The 7,531-nt window shown below is 42.7% G+C and overlaps 1 protein-coding gene and 1 long non-coding RNA gene across 3 annotated transcripts in view; one reads left to right on the forward strand and one right to left on the reverse strand.

Annotated features, from left to right (window-relative positions):
- Positions 1-3,124, reverse strand: part of FOXJ2 (forkhead box J2) — a 16,597-nt gene extending 13,473 nt beyond the window's left edge. For both annotated transcript variants that reach the window (XM_072424142.1, XM_072424141.1), the window contains exon 1: positions 2,940-3,124. The gene's annotated coding sequence lies outside the window, so the exon portion shown is untranslated. The remainder of the gene's footprint in view (positions 1-2,939) is intronic.
- The window catches only part of LOC140339433 (uncharacterized), a 15,069-nt gene that overhangs the window by 4,398 nt on the left and 3,140 nt on the right, over positions 1-7,531 (forward strand). The gene's annotated exons all lie outside the window — the stretch shown is intronic.

A 7,531-nucleotide genomic window follows, 5' to 3' on the forward strand; every position in this document is an offset into this window, starting at 1 on the left:
TCTTTACATTGCCTGCAGGAGCCTTAGGGGTCCTCCAGGGCATGTCCCTGCTGCCTGAGAAGTCTTTACATTGCCTGCAGGAGCCTCATGGGTCTTCAAGGGCTTGTCCCAGCTGCCTGAGATGTCTTTCCATTGCCTGCAAGAGCCCCATGGGTCTTCAAGGGCCTGTCCCAGCTGCCTGGCGAGTCTTTACATTGCCTGCAGAAGCCTTAGGGGTCCTGCCTGAGGAGTCTATACATTGCCTGCAAGGACCTGGATGGTCCCTAATGGGCTGTCCTTGATGCCTGGGAACATACTACCCACCTGTCCCAGATTTGATTTGACCTGGAAAACTATGACAGTACCCAGTGCCCAGAATAAATGTTCCTCTGGCCAAAATTGCCATGTGTGGGGGGCTGGGGCACTTTCTCTGTAAGGTCCTGCACCCCGAAGGGAGACAGGTGGGATTTTTTAGGGCCTGCTAATTTGTTCTCCCCTCAATTAGCAATATACCATACCCTGCATATCTGGGCACCAGCACATATCTAATCTTCAGCTCAGCATTTCCTTTTCCTTTATAATTCTCCTGCACCTTCCTAACTCCATGCAGTATTTTTCCTGTCTCCATGGATACCAAGTCTTTAAATGACCACTAGGTGGCACTATGGTGTTAAGGGAGGGGGGGTTTCTACTATGGTTCATTATTAGATTTCAGAGCACTACAAATCCCAGCACCCCAGGCTGTCACATCTCTGCTCCATAAGCTTCAGGTCTCTTCTTGCAGCTCCGTATAGGACGAGGAACTACAAGTCACAGCAAATCAGCACTCAGTTTATAATATAAAAACAAATGCAATATTCAAACTCATCGATACAACGTAACAAACAGCCGTGTATGCAAACATGAAATCAAAAGTCCACAAAGAAAGAGACGTTTAGCCCTGACGAAGCTCTGTACTCTGTGGCTCATTCACTACAGCACCTTGCCACTGACACACCCCCTTCTCTCCTTAGCCAATCACAGACCAGTCACAGAATGCAAGCTACTCTGTGATTGGCTGTTGGGGAGAAGGTCATGGCTAGAAGTACAGCATGTCTGCATGTTGATATCTTTATATAGGAATAGAAGAGAGTCAACTGGATGAAACACAAACCTAATTTAAATAAGCTACACCCATTGTACAAAAGATTGTAATGTGTATGGCCAGCTTTAGAAATACCATTAGAGTGTTAGCACCCGGATCAGATTGGACAGATTGGATAAATTGGCCCTGGCAGCAAGTGTAAAGATAATTACAGGCATCATACAATCAGATTGCAGTATGTGTGGACACCTCTAGACTAATAAACTGACAGCACACATTGCATTGTCCCATCTATTCATATGATTGTTAGAAATCTCAACCTGTATAGTTCGACCAATTGGGTATATCTGGTTACAATCAGTTTGTACAATCTGAATCTTCTATTAACATACCCAGGCATCCCGTAACATTCAGTCCTAAAAATACAATTTTCAGCAGTTGAAGTAAAATCCTAAGAAAGAGGCTGCAGCCATACGGTGGCCTTGCTTGGACATGATCAAACCAGATCATCGAGAGAATTGTAAAATGCATGGCTAGATCCTAAGAAAGAGGCTGCAGCCATTCTACTTCAACATTGCATTAAGATTTTGCAAATGTTATAAAATCAAACTGTCGTGATGAAGTGTAAAATGCGTAGCTGGCCCGATGGCAAGCTGCAGCTGAAATAAAAAATTGTGCAAAAAAGTTCCAACAATTATTAAATATAAAAATTGCTTTGGCTGTAGCAATGGTAAAAAGCGTAACCAAAAGGCTGCAACCGTCGCAAGGTGATGTTGGATGATCAGAAGTATTAAAAGTTGAATTGTCCGAGGAGATTGTAAATGTGTGACCGGCCAGTAAGCAGAAGGCTGCAGCCGCCGTGCGGTAATGTCGCTGAATAAGATCATGCGGTCAGAAAATACTAAAATCCAATTGTCAGCACTGACTGTAAAATGCGTAGCTAGCCTGTTAGCATTAAGCAGCAGCCGTCATGTGGCAATGTTGCATTTTAAGGTCTTGCAATTAGCAAATAATAAAATCGAGATTGTAAAATGTGTAGTCAGCCTGTTAGAAATAAGCAGCCGTCATATAAAATCCTGCGATTAGCAAATAAGCAAATCTAGATTGTAAAATGCGTAGGCAGCATGTTAGCATTAAGCATCAACCATCATGCAGGAACTTTGCATTATAAGAACCTGCGATTAGCAAATAACAAAATCGAGAATGTAAAATGCGTAGGCAGCCTGTTAGAATTAAGCAGCAGCCATCATGCGATGTTGCATTATAGGATCCTGTGATTAGCAAATAAGAAAATCAAGACTGTAAAATGCGTAGGTAGGACGGTTAGAATTAAGCAGCCGTCATATTATCAAATCCTGCGATTAGCAAATAATATAATCGAGATAGTAAAATGCTTTGCCAGCCTGTTAGAATTCAGCAGGCGTCATAATATAAAATTCTGCGATTAGCAAATAAGCAATTCGAGATCGCAAAGTGCGTAGACAGCCGTCATGTGTACAAAACCGGCGGTCGTGAAATGCGTAGTCAGCAAAGTGCGACGTCTAATGAAAAGATCTCGCAAATGTAATTGAGATTGTTAGTTGCGTGGTGACCCCCCGGTAGCGAGAAGCAGAATCTAGCTGCGATCGGTTCGCCAGGACTGTTTACACGGGAAGAGATTGTCGTGTTTACACGTCTGTGTGTACATGTGATCCTGTCACCCCCCCCCCCATCCCCTGCTGTCAGATGTTCCACCTGTACGCCTGTGTGCACGCACCGCTAGAATCGTGCTGCGGCTGCGCTATGTGAGCGCTATGTACATGTGAGCCCCATCTGTCTGTAGCTGTCACTTTTTCCTCCCTCCCTCCGTCTCCCCTGTCACTTGCCGCCTCCTCACCCTGGCTTGTCCCTGATGATGGCTCTGCTGACACGTTGCGCTTCTCTACCGCTCAGTCTTCGGGATGGGGGGGTCACCCCCTCTCCACGGCTCGGGGAGGGGGGGGGGAGGAGAGGCAGATTTGTGAAGAAGGGGGGTGGAGGACCCAGACAGATTTAGCAGAAGCTTCTGCTTCCTGCTGGGTTGGGTTTGCTTCCGGGCCATTAGGGCTGTGAGCAGGGAGGGAGGAGGAGAGGAGAGGAGGGAGAAAGGGAGGAGATATTCACTCTAGGCTATAAAGCATTCTAGGCTGTTCACATAGCAAAGCGAATACTACCCCTGCGAGGATTTAATAATAATAATAATAATTATTATTATTATTAATATTATTATTAAAAAACAGTGCTTATATAGAGCCAACATATTACGCAGCGCTGTACAATAAATAAGGGTTGCAAATAACAGACACAGGAGGAGGAGAAAACCCTGCCCCAAAGAGCTTACAATCTAGAAGGAGGGGGAAGTAACTCACAATAAAATGATCTGCACACTTCATCTGTCCAATGTAAAAATCACATTTCTTTGTGCATGATTGAGTATTTTGTGCAAAGTGAATTCTTCTTTTACATCCAATCACGTGCAAGCAGAAATCACTTTCTTTTTTTTTCTTTTTGCAAAGTGAATTCTCCCCATGCAGGGGCGTCATATATGAGATTATTCTCTACTGACTTCAACCAATCGTGTGCAAGAAAAAAATCTTTTTAGAATTCCTTGCATGCGATTGGTTATTTTGTGCAAAGTGAGTTGTCCTTTTGCAAAGGTTTGTAAACAAAAAATCTGCTGATTTCATCCAATCATGTGCAAGCAAAATTTAATGCGTACCCTAACTCAGAATTTCTTTCTACTTTACATAAAAGGGTAGACAAGCCTTCTAAAAAAGGTAAAAAGTCTTTTTTTTTTTTTAAGTGCAGCACCCTTTTTTTAAAAAAAAAAAAGCACCGCTCCCTAATTCTCAATTGCCTAGGCGATCGAGAATGAATGGGAGCGCAAAGCCTCCCGGGATACCTACGCCACAAATCCTAGGAGGCTCTTGGGTGCCTTTTTGTGCAAAGAAAAAAATTTGCCGATCTCACGCATGCGCAGTCACCTGATCTCGCACCTGTGTCAGGGGACGTAGAAGGAAGAACCAGGAAGAAGAGGTGTAGATGGCGCCGGCTCGGAGAAGGATGCCGGGACGACGCGGGACCTGATGTAAGAAACCCCCAGACCGATTTACTGTGCTGCAGGATTAAAGATAAGTGGATTTTTTTTGTTTTAGGCATTTTTGAATTTAGTTCCACATTAATCTTTGCCGACTTCATCCAATCATTTGCAAGAAAAAAATCCTTTTAGAATTCCTTGCATGTGATTGGTTATTTTGTGCAAAGTGAATTCTCCTTTTGCAAACGTTTAAAAAACAATAAATCTGTTGATTTCATCCAATCATGTGATAGCAAAATCTAATTTCCTTTAGAATTCCTTGCATGCGATTGGTTATTTTTTGCGAAGTGAATTTTGTCCTTGCAAGGGTTTAGTAAATGAGATAAAGTTCTTCTGATTTCATCCAATAATGTGCAAGCAGATATCACGTTCTTTTAGATGGCATAGTAAATAGAATCTCTGCTGACTTCATCTGTCCACATGCAAGCAAAAATCACTTTCTTTTGATTTCTTTGTGTATGAATGGTTATTTTGTGCAAAGTGAATTTTTGTTTTGCAAAGGTTAATAAACAATAAATCTGCTGATTTCATCCAATCATGTGGAAGCAAAACTTTCTTTCTTTTAGATAATAATAAAATAATAATAATAATTCCCTTGCATGTGTTTGGGTAATCATTGCAAAGTGAATTCTCCCCTTGCAAGGTCTTAGTAAATGAGATAAAGTTCTGCTGACTTCATCCAATCATGTGCAAGTTAAAGCGTACCTAAACTTACAATTTTCACCTTACATAAAAAGGTAGAGAACCCTTTTATGTAAGGTAAAAATTATTTTTTTTTTTAAAGGGTGCAGCATCGCCTCCTAATTCTCAGCCACCTAGGCGGTCAAGAATGAATGGGAGCGCAAAGCCTCCTGGGATACCTACGTGAGGCTCTAGGGCGCTCCTTCTACACATGCCCTAATCTCAGGCATGCGCAGAAGGAGCTTTTTTGTTCAAAGAGAAAAATTTGCCGATCTCGGGCCTGGGTTGGGTGATGTAGGATGAAGAACAGGAAGAAGAAGAGAAGATGGTGGCGCCCAGAGTGCCGGCTCCGGGACGAATGCCGAGACGACGCAGGACCCGATGCAGGACACCCCCGGAGCGATCGGACTGCCCTGCAGGATTGAAGGTAAGTGTATTTTTTTTTTTGCAGGTTTGGGTTTAGTTTCTCTTTAAATCCCTATTCTTTTCGATTTCTTTTCATGTGCTTGTTTTTTCTTTGCAAAGTGAATTCTCTATTTGCAGAGACTTAGGCTATGTACACACATCAGATGATTCTCATCCAATAATCGCCTCAGGGTTGATATGGGACAAGAATCTAGCATATGTACAGCGCTCATCGTTCCAACGACTGTCCTAGCCGATCCACAGATGACAAACAATCGTAATGGAAGTGAAGGGGTGAGAGCACAGCAGGGTGCTGCTCCATCGTTCTCCCCCTTCCCTCTCCATAGAGCAGAACAGCGCTCGTTCATGCATCGTGCAGTCTTTTGTCCTTGGAAAGGATCGTGTAAGATATTCGCCTCAGGGCTAGTATTAGATGAGAATCTGCGTGTGTACAACGCTCATCCAACATCGTTCATGGGTCCGTCCTTGCGAACAATCAAAAAATGAACGCACAATCATAATAAAAGTGAAGGGGAGAGAGTGCAGTGGGGTGTGTGTATGTAGCCTTAGTAAATGAGATGAAGCTGCTGACTTCATCCAATCATGTTCAAACAAGGTTCTTGTTCCGAGTACGTGATTGGGTGAGGTATTCCTTGCAAAGTGAATTTTCACCGCATTCACTAAGCTGAGTGAATTATCCCTTGCTGAGTGGTAAGTGAGCAGCCTTTAATGAATCAGCCCCATTATTAGCTATTGTCTGAGAGGGGCAAAAATGAACTCTAATCTCATCATGTTTAGTATATTTCCCTGTATTGTGACCTAATTTTTTAATAACCACCCAAAAACAGCTGGGTAGTTACTGAAAAGTGCCGGGTGGTGCGCCCTGCTAATAGGAGCTGGGGAGAACGCTGGTGTCCATAGTCTGCTCATCCAGCGTACCCCTATGCCTTACTCCTAAGGCTCCATCCCCTTTATATTCCTCCACCTTTCTTTCACCAACATGTAACTTGTTCAATAAAGCTCATTTTCAATTTGGGAGAGACCTAACGGGGAAAGAAGGGAGCTGCAGACAGTCCAGTCTATGAGATCCCTACCCACCTGCCACCCCACTGCCATCAATTAAAGAAATGTAACCCCCCCCGTGTTCATATTTTTCCCAAAAATATTAGATCTGCAACTATTCACTCATTTTCACACGCATTTCACTACCCTCCAGGAGGTAACTGACCTATCAAAATGGAATACTAATAATAATAATCTGATATTTATAATAATCTGATCTGTTGCTGCTTGTGCAGGAATCACCCACCATGCACAATAAACATTTGGCATCTGGTGGCATTATTTTGTTATTTATACATTTTTACTTCTGTGCCTGTGTGGTTGCTGCCTTCAGGCAGTACACACATCAGATTGATATTATTAATAAGCAGGATTTATATGGCGCCAACATATTACCCAGTGCTGTACATTAAATAATGGTTGCAAATGACAAACAGATACAGTGACACAGAAGGAGAGGACCCTGCTCAGAAGAGCACAGACAATTCTAGTCTGGGATGAACAATCAATCCAACATGTGTACAGAATTTCCTCAATATGGTGCATCAATTCGCCACGGCAGATTGATGAACGTCTGATCAGGGATGCCCATTATGGAGGAGAACACAGCAAGGTGCCGCTTGCTTTTCCTCCCCATTACACTGTCTATAGAACAGGATGGTGCTGTGTGTGTTTGTTGCGGCTATATGAGTCATTCAAAGCAGAACTCAATGAGCTGCAACATGCCGCACGTTGCGCCGTGTTCCTGCACCAGTGACTGCACTGGGTTGCTCTTTCCAATGAATGTGAACTATGGCTCAGTGCAGCGTGAGATGGTGGTGGTGGGGGGGGGGGATTAAATATGATTTGTTTGCAAGGCTTTGTATAAGTTTCTGGAGATAAGTCAGCCATAAATAATGATAAAAACTTGTAAATATTAACCGCAGATTGTACATTTGCACCGCAGGAGATTATTGTAATATATACAGCATATCATTGTTGTTTTCTCTTTACAACAATATACACAACAGGGTATTCCTAATTATGTATAGTGCAACACAGAATGCAGATCTGGTCAATTAGAGATAGGCAGAGTATTCCTTATTATTTAAGGTGCAACACAATTATGTGAAGGACACAACATTGTACACAATATTTTGTTCCTATTTATGTATAGTGCAACATTTAATGGAGTTTCTCCATTGAGAGTTCATCTAAGTTCAGTT

The sequence above is a fragment of the Pyxicephalus adspersus genome, chromosome 10, assembly GCF_032062135.1.
Source record: "Pyxicephalus adspersus chromosome 10, UCB_Pads_2.0, whole genome shotgun sequence".
Lineage (NCBI taxonomy): Eukaryota > Metazoa > Chordata > Amphibia > Anura > Pyxicephalidae > Pyxicephalus > Pyxicephalus adspersus.